This window comes from Corylus avellana, chromosome 2 (assembly GCF_965113065.1).
Source record: "Corylus avellana chromosome 2, dhCorAvel1.hap1.2, whole genome shotgun sequence".
Classification (NCBI taxonomy): domain Eukaryota; kingdom Viridiplantae; phylum Streptophyta; class Magnoliopsida; order Fagales; family Betulaceae; genus Corylus; species Corylus avellana.
In genome coordinates, this window is record NC_142491.1 from 14,279,610 (window position 1) to 14,293,499 (window position 13,890).

A 13,890-nucleotide genomic window follows, 5' to 3' on the forward strand; every position below is an offset into this window, starting at 1 on the left:
GTGCTACTCAGCTCCCAAATTTGTCTATAGTTACAGAATATTTATCAAGGTACCAAGATTCCATGCAAAAAATTATTTAGAATATCCTAATTCTTTTCCATGTTAACTGGGGTAGTTCAATCTGGAAAATCAGTTTTATATGTCACTGAACATAATTGTTGCTTTGAATGTATGCCTAATGCTAGAGTGATTTTGGATAAGACGTGTTGCTTAAATATGGCTTATGATGCAGTATGTCTTTGCAGTTAATATTCTATTTAAGCTCTTTAAAGGGTCATCATCACATCAGCCTTGACTTATCTTCATCAACTTAGACCTCGTATTGTTCTTCAAGACCTGAATTCTCCAAATCTTTTGGTAGATGCTACATATACAATAAAGGTAACTCTGCATACTCATTGTGTAAGACAAATGACAAATTCATTTTTACAAATAAATGTGCTTTCTTTGTTGCTTGTTTCTTTGTCTAATTTGCAATCAGCTTCAAATGGCTCCATGAGCGTAATTTAATTGGAAAGAAACATCATATGTTAAAATAGTGAAAGCAATCAGAAGGCTTGTAGATTACTTTGGATTAGTAACATGGTAGTAAGGTTCTTGTTATCTTTGGTGGTTTATATTACTTGTACTTTGAACTTATCTGACAGGGTTTTATTTGATGAACCATTTACATCATTTATGGTTGTAAACTGACTGCTAATAGGCAGGAATATTGCTATTTTCTCCTTTCTTTTTTATTTTATCTGTTGAGTATCTTTTCAATATTTTCATATTGTTTAAACTTTCTATCCACTTTTGCATCCTAGATTCTCTGTTGTGCTGGATGGGTGAACCCTTCCTCTAGTGATCATCTTCTTTCATAAATACATAACTTGATTGTTTATTTATTATTATTAATTACATTGCAGATCTGGGGATGGAAAAATTTGTATTTGTTTTCTTTATTGAAATTTGACATATTTTTTTTTTTTGTACCAAACTTTGCATTAGAAACACAAGAGCATACAACCCTCAAGGGGGAAAAAAAACAGAAGGTGGTGCAGCACCACTACAGTAAGGAGGGAGAGGAGAGTGAGGGAAAATGGGAATGCAGCCAGAGTGGACTCTAGCCGCGGCCCAATAAGCCACATGATGGGCGCAGAAGTTTGCACTTCTGTTGATCTTCTTTGCTTCCCACTGAGGAGAAGGAGGGAGAAGAGTTAAGGTATCTTTTATGGCCTTTTCAATGTGCCAATCTTGGATGATCAGAGGATGATTGAGAGCTGTGATAACAATAAGGGAGTCTCCTTCGATGGTGAAGTTGCTGAGGTTCAAAGACACTGCTAGAGAGGCTGCCAGCAGTGCTGCTTGTGCTTCCCCAGTGTTTGGAGAGCAGGGAGGACTGATCTTGGAGATAGCTTTAATGATATTGCCTTTATGGTCTCTGCAAACGGCTGCTTGAGCAGAGAAATTCTCTCTAATTGATGTGTCAAAGTTGATCTTATGGTAACCTTCATGGGGAGGGGACCAAACTTCTATTTCTCTAGGAGAAACAGATATCCAAGCTGCAGCATGAGAAAGAGAGGTTTTTTTTATGGAAAGAGCTAGTTTGGCAATATCTGGAATTACACCTTCATGAAGAGCTTTGTTCCTGCTAAACCATAACATATCACAAAAAACAGCAGCATATATTTGGAAAAGATGAGACTCAGCTTTTGGAATGCCAAACGTAATATGGGGATTTAAGATCCCCTTGATCCAACTAGGGAGATTCATGGAGGACCAAGCCATGGAGTCCACTGGCCAGAAAGAATTTCTCCAGGCAATTCGGGCAAAACAGCACTTGAAGAATAGATGGGGAAGGGAATCTTCTTCAACCTTGCACAGGGGGCAAAGGGCCTCTGAAGGAGGGATAGGAAAAATGGCCTTTAGTCTGGCTTTAGAAGGGATAATATCCCAGGCAATTTTCCACAGGAAGGATTTGAGCCTGGCATTCAGCTTTAGGTTCCACAACAGCTTCCAGGAGAAAGCACTAAGAGGGGAGGAATGAGAGGAAACTCTGGGGGAGCTGATCATTTTGTAAGCTGACTTAGTGGAGAATTTTCCAGACGGGGAGAGAGGCCAGAAAAAATCAGCACAAGGGGAGCTACTGATAGAGATTTTAAGGATTTCCCTAACACTATGTAAGTCAAAAGTAGAGAGGAGGAGGGGGGTATTCCAGGTAGCATTAGGATTGATAAGGTCAGAGATATTTTGGGGAGGGGAACGGAAAGAAGCTGTAGAGAGAGGAGAGGGCCTGAAGGAGGGGATAGAAGGGATCCAAGGGGAATGCCAACAAGAGAAACTGGACAGGGAGTGGACTCTATGGCAGGCTCCTTTGGAAATGATAGGTTGAGAAGAGAGGATGCCTTGCCATAGCCAAGAGGGGGAAGAATGGGAAGAGGGGGAGAGAAAAGTTCCAGAAGGAAAATACTTACCTTTGAGCTGCTGCACCCACATTGAGTCTGAGTTGCTTTGGAGCTTCCAACCAAGCTTAGCAATGAGAGCAAGATTAACTTCTCTCATTTTCCTGATCCCCAAACCTCCAGCATCTCTCGGCAAGCAGAGAGAGTCCCAAGATTTTAGAGAGAGATTTCTGGTTTTTGAAGGAGGGAAACCCCACCAGAAGTTCTTGAACAATTGGTCAAGCTTTTTGCTAATGTTGGCAGGCAACAAAAAAGTACTCATAGCATAAGAGGGGATAGCTGCTGCCACTGCTTGAATGAGAACTAACCTACCAGCTTGGGAGAGGGTCTTAGCTCTCCAACCTTCTATCCTATTCTGGACCTTTTCTAAGATGCTTTGGCAGGCTGCAATTTTTGATCTACCTATGAGAAAGGGGAGCCCCAGATAAATAGAGCAAGAAGGATTAGGGTTGAAAGGAAGGATATTTAGGATGGAGGAGCAGGTGGAGGGTTTGGTATTATTGCTGAATCTGATAGAGGATTTTCTATTGTTGATGGATTGACCAGACCAAGCACAATATTTGTCTAAACAGGTTTTAATACAGTTAGCTTCAAGGAGGGATGCCTTTCCAAAGATAAGCAGATCATCTGCAAACAGCAAATGATGAATGGCAGGGGATCTCCTGGCTATCTTCATGCCTTTTAATAATCCAAGACTTTCTTCTCTAAACAATAATCTGGATAGCACTTCTGAACCCAAGATGAAGAGGAAAGGGGAAAGGGGGTCTCCTTGCCTCAACCCTCTTCCAGGAAGGAACTTGCCAAAGGGACTGCCATTTATGAGAATGGAGAAGGAGGGGGAAGAGATGCAGGAAGCAATCCAACTGATCCAAATGGCATGGAAACCCAACTTCTTCATGACTGCCAGAATCAAGGGCCATTCCATTTTATCAAACGCCTTTTCCATATCCATATGCAGAAACATGAAACCTCCTTTACCTTTCTTGTTCTTGAAAGAATGCAAAAGTTCATAAGCTAAAATGGAATTGTCTTGGATATTTCTCCCTGGCACAAAAGCAGACTGGAGAGGGGAAATAATCTTAGGGAGCAAAACTTTCAGCCGATTTGCTAGGATTTTTGAGATGATCTTGTAGGCAATATTGCAGAGGCTTATGGGCCGAAATTGATCAACTGTGTGAGCCCCATTAAGCTTGGGGACCAAAGTGATGAAGGTGTGGTTCAGCTCTTGGATCAGCTGCTTATTATGGAAAAAATTCCAGACACACTCCAGGACCTCTCTTTTGACAGTAGGCCAGTATCTTTTGTAAAAGAGGGTAGTGAATCCATCTGGACCAGGAGCTTTTTGTGAGCCAAGACTAGAGAGGGCTTGAAACACCTCTGCTTCTAGGGGGATAGAGCAAAGGGACAGGTTTTCTTCTTCGGTTATGGTGGGGTTGAAAAGGTTCAGGAGCTCTTCTTCAATGGGGGGAGAGGTGGAAGAGAACAAGTTGGTGAAATGTGAAACAAAATTTCCACCAATTTCTGCTCTATCTGAAACCCAACCCCCATTTCTGGATTTAAGGAAATTCACTGCATTGGATCTCCTTCTGATGATGGTGGATGTGTGGAAGAATTTAGTGTTGAGATCAGTGCAAGTAAACCAAACTTCTCTGGATTTAGATTTCCAGAGAATCTCCTCTTTGATGAGAAGCTCATCAAGGTTAATCTTCAAGTTAGCCTCTAAGGAACAGGATTTAGGACAGGGAAAAAGCTGTTGGACCTCGTCAATTTTAGCTTTAGTTGCTTTGATTTTGGACTGAATATTTCCAAAGTGAAGGAAATTCCATCTTTTGAGAGAGGCTTTGGTGTGATTTAATTTCTGGTTTAGGGAGGAGCTAGGGGAGCCATAAACCGGCTGGTTCCAGGCTGCATTGATAACAAACTCACATGAGGGATCTCTAGTCCAAAATTCTTCAAATCTGAAAGGTCTAGGCAGCAGGGTAGTATTGTAGTTGGTGTTGAGGGAGATGGGGTGATGGTCAGAGGTTGTGGCAGGGAGATGAATGAGGGAGTATTCAGGGTACAGATGGATCCAGCTGAGGGAAGCTAGACCTCTATCTAGCCTTTCTTTGATAGAGGCATAACCTTTCCTATTGTTACTCCAAGTGAAAGGGTTTCCAGCAAAACCAAGGTCAACAAGGCCAAATTGATCAATAAACAGTTTGAAGGGGCAAGTGGAGGAGTTAGCAACAGGCCAACCTCCTTGTTTCTCCGATTGATCAAGCACAAAATTGAGGTCCCCAATACAAAGCCACGGACTAACAAAAGCTTCACCAACAGTGGTGAAAGAGTCCCAAAAAGCAGTTTTGTCTTTCTTACAAGGGGGGCCATATATACAAGAAAGGATCCAAGGGGAATGGGGGGGATCAGAATAACACCAGGCAGAGATGTTATTCTTGTTTGTGATAAAACATTCTAAATCAATTCCAGGGCGCCAAGCAAGGACCAGACCACCACTAGAACCGATAGGGGCAACTTGAGACATTAAGTAGAAACCAAGAAGATTGAGAGAAGCTGAGACCAGAGAGGGGGAGGATTTGGTTTCTGAGAGGAAAAGAATGTCAGGGCTGTTTTCGCGGATAAGCATCCGCAGGGACCGAACTGGAGCTGGCCTGGAAAGCCCCCTGCAGTTCCAAGAGAGGATCTTCATATGTTCTTTGGGGACATATCATTGTCCCCTGAGAGAGAGAAATTTCTGAGAATAGGAGAGGGAGGAACAGCTGCCTGTTTATTCTTGCGGGTGGTTTGGATGATATTTCGAAGGTGAGGGGGGGTGACAAGACTGGTGGGATTAGCCAAGGTGTCCATTTGGTAAGTAGTGTCCATATCTTCGGGTAGGACTCCATGGAGGTTGGAGTCAGAGCCTTTTTTGAGAGAGCCAGAGGCACCAAGACTACACTTCCTTTTTCTGGAAAGCTGAGTGGTTATGGAGGTGGGGTTGACATTTGAGGGTTCTTTCTTGTTGTGGAGAGGTTTAAACGGTTTGGGATGTCTAGAGGGGTAGGGAGAGGACCTGTTGTGGGCTGTTTTTTTGAGTGAGGTTTTGGCGAGGGAATCTGGTATTTTTTGAAAATCAGTTGGTGGCGTGGAGTTAGTTGGGCTTTTTAGAGGGGTGGGTTGGTTTTTGGTATGGGTTACATGGGAATTTTTTTGGGCTTTTTCTGCAGCTGATTTGTGGGGCCCTGGATGGAATAGTTGGAGATCAATGGAGAGGGAGCCAGGAACTAGATTGGTTGGAGTTTCAGGAGAGGGATAGTTAGCTATAGTAGTGGTTTGTAGGATGGGGTGGTTGATGAGAAGGGGTTCAAGTAAAGAGGAGGGGTCAGATCTCTTAGCGGTGGGGGAGTTTCCCAAATGAGCATTTAATGAGGTGAGGGGTGCACTAGGGTTGCTTTTTTGGGTAAGGAGAACAGTGGTAGGTGTAGTGGGCTGCACGTTCTGATTTCTGATGGAGTAAGAAAGGGAAGGGGTTAGGTGGATGAGATTGGTCTGGTTGAGGTGATTGGGACTCGGGCCTTTTGCCTGAGATGACTCAGCACCTTGGTTGAGGTCAGTGGGAGCTGGAGCGCCATCTGAATAGCCCCAAGCTCCGGCACGCATGGGATGCAAATTTGAGAATAAATTGACTTTGAGAGAAATAGAATACTTATCAGGGAAGCTTTCTTCTGGAGGTGCACGACAGTTTAGATTTGAATGCCCAATTCTGCCACAACGGACACAGTAGATGTCCAATCTCTCATACTTCAGGGAGATCCAAGTTGGCTCTCCATGCTCTCTCCGGAGCTGGAATCCAGGGTTCAAGGGAGTGAAGACATCGATCTCAACCAGCAGCCTAAGATAGCTCCTGAAGGCCCGTTTATCACCACTGTTTTCTTCGACCTTAAGGAGGTTTCCCAGGCCCTTCCCAATAGCAATGGCATTTTTTAGAGACATGTGAACCAGAGGTAGCCCATGCACCTGAATCCAGAAGGGAAAAAATTTGTTTGTCAACTCTCCCAACGTTGCCTGCGGATGCCAGTGTTGAAGAGTGAGCAAAGAGCCATTTACATTCCAAGTGACAAGCCTATGGATTCTATCAATATGTTCTTGTTTACTGAACTTGAACAGAAACTTGTTTGGGCCAAGAGCTGCAAAAGAGAAAGGGCAGGCAAAGTCCCAAGCTCTTTGAAGGGCTGCATTAACGGAGTGGTTGTTGTGGGTTTTTTGGGAGATGATATGTCCTACTAACGGGAGGATTTCAGCAGGATTAGTATTATGGGGAAGAGTTTCTATTTGAGATGTGGGGTCTTCCCAGGAGAGGGCGGCTGTCTGAGCAATGAGAGCTTCAATATCCATGGGGGAGATAGGAAGGAGGAGGGAGAGAGGGGTGGGGGGGAAGGGGAGGAGGAGGGGGAGACTAGGGGGGAGACTAGGGGGGAGACTAGGTCTCAGGGGGGAAGGTTCTTCCAGGGAGAGCTCTTTCAGAGGGAGAGAGCGAGATTTCTTTCTTTCTTTTTCTTCTAATTCAATAGTTTTTTGAAATTTGACATATTTGATTATCCAGGTTTGTGACTTTGGCCTTCCCCGCTCGAAGCCAAACTCGTTTCTTTCATCTAAAACGTCTGGATTGGAAGTTCTCTTCAAACTTAGAAATTGTTTCTATCATTTTCCTGTAATTGTTTCTCTTTAGAGAAAGCGTTGGATATTCCAGATATAAAACTGACCCTTTTTATTTCTTTTCATTAGCTTGGGTGCATGGCACCAAAATTCTCCGTAACAAGCCATCTGATGAGAAGCCTGATGTTTACAGCTTTGGTGGTAGTTTTATGGGAACTTGTGACCCTGCAACGGCCTTGGATTCAAATACATGGTAAGCCACATCAATCATTTATGATGGGCTAAATTGATGATCTGCTTGTCCAAGTCACCCATAGTTTTTTTTTTTTTCAAATAAAAAATGGGGACACATGCGGATTAACCTTTACATTTTGAAAAAAATACAGATATTTGGTATGGCATCAATTGTCTTCAGGTTAGATGGCTTTATTCATGCGTGCTATTAATTCATACTTCACTGCAAGCCTTCATGGATTAACTCCTAGTCACACTTTCCTTTTCAATTACCAGCAAGAAAAAAAATTCAGTTACTTGTATTTCTTATCATAGTGTATGGTAAGTTTTGAGCACTAAATTTATAACTCATCCTCAGAATTCATTGATTTCATAGGTGGTCATAGCTACATTTCCAGTATATGTAGATAGAGCTTGTCAAATATGATATATCATTGTTGCAGGTTGTAGGAGCTGTTGGTTTTAAGGGTGAAAGGCTTGAGATTCCAAATACTGTACATTGTGCAGTGGCTGCCTTGATTGAGGCAGCTCTCTCTCTAATGATTTGCTGGATTATGCTGCAGCGAGCCCTGGAAATGCCCTCCATTCTCGCATATTATGGAATTTTTACAGCAAGATATTATAAATTTCAAACCTCACAAGTCCATGCACATTCCATGATTTATCTTAAGGGTTGGAACACTAGTAAGAATATATGTTTATACACGCGTGCCATTCATTTGATGCTCTCAAAGCAGCTGGAGTTCTTATTGGAGTTCTTATTGTGTTAATCCCTATGGTGTGTGTGGGAAAATTGAGTGTAGCTTGAATATTCTTGCTATCTCCCTTGGGGCATGTATAGCTCAGCCATATGTGCTATGTATCCTTTTAATTAATGTGCCCCCTAGGCTTTCTTCCCTGGGGGTATGTATGGCCTAGCCAGAAATGAAAAACTATTGATGTTCTTGTATCAGAGATATCCAATACCTACCCACTGCCATGGCTGATCTGTAGTCAACTGATCTTCTGATCATAGATCACCTAATAAATTGATTTTCCTCTGAAGGCGACTGTCAGAAATTTAATTATTTTTCTTGACAATAAGAAAAGAAGTTTGATTAATCACCTGGAGTCCATAAACCATTTGTCCGTGTGTGTGTCTATATATATATGTGTGTGTGTGTTTTATATGTAAGTTTTTAAGACACACAAGACCTTTCTCACTCAACCTCACGGCATCATAATTGAGCTGGGGCTCTCTTGTAAGGTCGATACGGTCTGATTACTCCATGATGGCCTATAAGATAGATGGTCTTCTTTTTTTTGGTATAAGGACAGATGATCAAGTTCACTGGATACATTTTATACTTACGATTGTTCACCATGGAGATTTTTTCGTTTAATTTCAGGTCGCATATTTTTCAATAGTAAATTTGACGTTTGAAGTTGACCCTCAATGGCAGTGTTCTGAATTCTATTGTTTGTGCCTCTGATGTTGGTGCAAGATCTTTGCTACACATTGGTTTACTGTACCAAGTTGTGGGAAAACCTATTTGTTGCTCAGCTAGGATGTTTGTCTCCAGACACAGCTAGGATGTTTGTCTCCTGTTTGTTGCCAAAGGTCTCCTGAGATACTGATTATCCCTACAACACAACCATAGGCTCGTTGCCATGACAAAATATGTTCTTTACCAATCTTTTGTAGGTATTTGTTTATCTGAAATAAGAGCTTGAACAAGAATGGTGAAAGTACTCGAATGCCATAAAAACGGCAACATTGATGTCAAGGTGAGCAGTTTTTCAGTAGTTAAACTGCATTGCTTAAAGTTCTTATCTGCCATATATGCAGCAATGGTTAAGGACTAAAAACAAGGAGTTGGTACCTTTAGGGCTCGTTTGGTTTGCGGATTGAGTATTCCGTTAGAAAAAGGAATAGGTATTACCAGGAATAGAGGAAAGTGGAATGAAATAGTTATTCATATTCCTTATTTTGGTAACAACATATTTATTCTAATTGGAGTTAAACCAAAATTACCAGAAACCCCACTTCTTAAAAAAAATAATTAAAAAAAAAGGAAAAACCTAGAATTGCGGGGGTGGCTGGCAACCCCTTTAATTCTAGGGTTAAAATAAACATTTTGAAAAAAATTGTTATTATATGTTTTAGAGGAATAACTATCCCGGTATATAAGGGATTAGTGATTCCCACGATAATAACTATTCCTAGGAATAGGTTCTTACCAAATAAAAGAATTACTTCCATTTCAGGGATCTATTCCGCAAATCAAACAGGCCCTTAATCTTGGCTGATATTTGAACCTTTGACTAAATTACTGATCTGATTTTGGACATATAATAAAGCAAGAGTGGCTTGTAACGAAGTAGAGACCTATTTTATGGAAGTTAATTAGTTAATGGAAAGTATTTAGATAATACTAGCTCAATTGATATTTCCAGTGGTTGCATATGGTGCAACAAAATAGGAACTTATGATCATAGAAAAACCATATATACCTGTTTATTTCTTGTCTTTATCTCCTGACTACTCACAAACATCTGGAGATAGCAGGAGTAATTAGTACGAGAGAAACTATTGAGTTTCATCATGTGAAACTCAATAGTAAATTAATCTAAATATATGTCTGAAATCAAATCCTTTTTAAACATATTTGGTTTTCATGTTTATGGTTATCCGCTTCCATCATCTGTAGAAAACTACCCTCGGATAACAATGAAATGGAATATAGAACGCATAGATGAAAGAAAGTTGAACTGAGCTGAGAATAGTGACATTATTTTCAACCTTAGTTCTTAAATTGTTCAATTGGAGGGTTTGAGGCAACTATTGCATGGTGACCATTGTTGTTATGCTCAATGTTCTTTGTTGGAATGTGCTAAACAACAGACCTTTGGAGGGTGTTGAGATTTTTGTTTTCATGGTTTTCAGTCCATCCATGTTTAAATGTTCCTTGACCTTCTTGGATCTTTGAAATGCTCTTCATTTTGTGTTTTCTTTTGTTTGAAAGGTTGGTGCTTTTTGTAGAATTGCTTTGCTCTAGGCTCTGGCCTCATTTTCTGTAAACAATAAAACAGTCCACTTCATAGATAGATATGTAGATCGAGATATGAAGGGGCTTGCCTTCTTTTGGGGCTATGTTTTTATGCTTCTTCATATATATTCTTTGCTTAGAGCATTAGAGAATGACATACAACATTCTTATGAAATTCTTGTTCTAAATTGTAGAAATTAATTTTTATGTTCTCCTATGGGGAGTTTTTTTTTCACAAATACCAAACTGGCAAATCCAAGATTTCAAGGGTCTTATATATATATATATATATATATATATATATATATATATATATATGCTTTTGTTTTTTTTGTTTTTCCTAAAACTATAAGGATTGGAATTTTTAACAATTTGAGCAATATTTACGAGAGAATATATGAGTCACCTATCCAAATAAATTTTTAGATATCTAACCACCTATCACCAATTGAATAGGGCTTCTGCTGACTTGGCTGCATTCTCCAGATAGTTTTTCCATCCAATTAACAAGTGAATGTAGCAGAAAAATTGGACTAATGATCTTCAAATCCCACCACTTCAAACTCAAGACACACACAGAAGTCATGCTTAAACACTCTTAGAATACACTTTAAACTTCGAATTTGTTAAACAAAGAATAAATCTCAAGTTTTAGATCATTTGTATTGTTTCTCATAGAACAAATTTACCAAATAAAGCAACCTGTCTCAATTTATGAAAGTACAAAAAGCATACGGTGTTGTACAATTTATTTTGATGGTGCACAGTTTTTTTATTGGTACTAAATAATATTAAATAAAAAATTAATAATAAGATAAATAGAATGCGAGAGATTAAAATTATAGAAATTAAGAAAATATCTCACAATGTTATAAAGTTACGTAAGAACGTTTTCCTTAAATATTGATTTATTGTATTATTATTTTGTTGATTAAAACATATACACCATTAAATCTGTCCCATTAATTCCACAAGTTTCTTCCCAAATTTCGCACCCAAAAAAAATATATTCAGCTCCTCCGATCCCTCTCCTCCCTTCACCACAGGTCCACTTCCGACGAACACTACCACTAACAACGATAACCTAGGCCATCAAAAGAGATGAACTTTTCTCTCTTTCTTTTCCCTTTTTTTCTTATGATTCTTTTGATTTCCTCTAGCAGTGTTACCCACATATTAAAATTTTTCTTCTTGTTTTCGATTGCCGCCCACATACAAGCCTTCAGTTTTAACTACGTATATAAATTTTTCATGAATCTAATAAATAAGGGAGGAGGGGGTTGGCCGGCCACCCCCCTTTCATTTTGGATAGTTTGGCTATACATTAACTCTTTGAGTAATTTAATTTTAATTTTTTTTTTAAATGTTATTTTTTATTAATATATTTTTGTAACATTTTTTAATGTGCGAGTTGCTCTTTGTCTGTTGGAAAGTAATAAGCAAGTTGCAGTTGATGACGTGGGAGTGGTTCCCTATATATAAACAGTGTGGGCATCTCATCCTTTTGAGATGGACGGTCAAGATTCAATAAGGAAAAACTATGGGAAGGAAATGAACGGTTAATGTTCAATAAGGGAAAACGACAAGGTGGGTGACCAAAATTTGACAAGTTGATGGTGTTTTTGGAAATAAATGTTAAGAATATATTTGATATTATTCTATGGTTATTATTCTTTATGTATTTAGGATTTTTTTAGTCTACTAGATTTATTTGCTCACCACTCATAAGCCTCTATATAAATAGAGATCTATGTAATACTCCATATTACATATACTACTTAATACAATGTAGTCCTTGCTTCCGCTCTCTTTCTATTCTCTTTCTTTCTTCAATATATCTTTTCCAATATATTTAACAATAGACATTAGTATTGGAATATTTTATATTTTCTAAATTAGGTTAATTTATTAATATTTTCCTTAATAAGTTATTTCTCTTTATGTTAGAAAATTTTTATTCTTCATTATTATAATTCCTTGTAAGGTTTATTCTCTTCCTTAATTAATTTAGGTTTACTTTATAATTTCTTGATTACTACTCATTATTTCTCTATAAATAAAGAGTTATATAATATTGTTTGATATAGTGAATATACAAGATGTAGCCCACACGTCTCTCTCTGCTTCCGCTCTCTCTTTACTTTCTTTTTTTATTTTATTTTTTTATTTTTATATTTTATATATATTTCAACAATTAGGACGACTTGCATGCAGTGGCAGTTATGGAATACAGCTCGGCAAACCCTGTAACTGAAATTATTTGTCATTTAATTGTTCAATATTTTTTAATCACATTTTATATTTACATAAATTTAGACATTTGTTTGAGGTTAATTTTTCTTTTAAGTCATATGTGTAATAAAACTGCACCTTTGGTTGTTTTAATATATTTTTTAGAGTTTGATTCAATAAAGAAATTCAAATAGACAAATACTATACTCATTAAGCAAGTTGCATGTTGAATCTCGATGGTTGTGTTTCAGATATAAAAGCACGTGATCTAACACTTGCATGACAGCATGAGTGTTCTGTTTAGGAGCAATTTTTTAAAAAATAAATAAATCGAAAACTCATTAATAATTTTCCCAAAAGATAAATCCAAAACGAGGCTGAACGTAGAAATGATCTTATTAGCTTGGATGTCTACCTACCCAGCATCAATAATTACAGCATATATCTAGACGGTTGCTAGAACTTGCTATTTATTTAGAATTCTTCAATCTTTTATCTTATTTGTCTTTTTTAAAACCAACCGTTAAATATATAAGATCCATGTATCACTCAGGTGAATCATACATATTCAATGATTAATTTAATTTAATTTTTTTTTTATTTTTTTAATTTTAAAACAAGAGAAAATGAGAGCGAAGAGGAGAACACAAAATGGCATTTTTTATGGACTAATTACGACAAATTAAAAGTTTGCTCTTGTCCTTAAGAAGTAGTTCAATCGGCTGAGGATTATGCTTCATGAAGCGATGGTCACTAGGTCGAATCTCCCCTACCCCTTTTGTGCGGATATGTCAAAAAAAAAAAAAAAAAAAAAGAGTTTGCTCTTAATAAGACACTCAATTTAATACACTCAATTTAATACCAAAGTGCATGGCAGCTTGGTTCCGACCAAATCTTCTCTATAGTAAAAGTTTTAGTCGCTGTTTTCGGTGGCATGCATGTGTTGCTTCCAACAAGGCCAGACGTTGGATGGATGATATATATCTAGTAAATTTGGTATAACAGGGTTTGATTCCGCTCAAAGTCTTGTCTGAAGTAAAAGTTATAAGTAGCTGTTGTAGGTAGCATGTAGTGTTGCTTCCATGAAGGGAGAGCGTCCGAACTCAAAGGATGTTATATTTATTTATGAGTAATAGACCCTCATTTGCCAAGCATATGGTCAACTTAATATCTCCTCAGAGCAAGGCTTCAATGGGGATAGGAGATGTTGATTGGGATACAATATGAAAAGATAAGTAGTCATTTTAGACGGAGATGCTATACGGATAGTTCAGGCCTTAAACGCCCAAGGACGTTTAAGGCCTATTAAAACAATC

The 13,890-nt window shown here is 38.5% G+C and overlaps 1 long non-coding RNA gene across 1 annotated transcript; it reads left to right on the plus strand.

Moving 5' to 3' along the window:
• The first annotated feature begins 327 nt into the window (after positions 1-327).
• On the plus strand, positions 328-8,292 carry LOC148587385 (uncharacterized). The gene is made up of 3 exons (XR_015911599.1): positions 328-381; positions 7,209-7,332; positions 7,466-8,292. It is a non-coding gene; the product is annotated as an uncharacterized LOC148587385 (long non-coding RNA).
• The last annotated feature ends 5,598 nt before the right edge of the window (positions 8,293-13,890 follow it).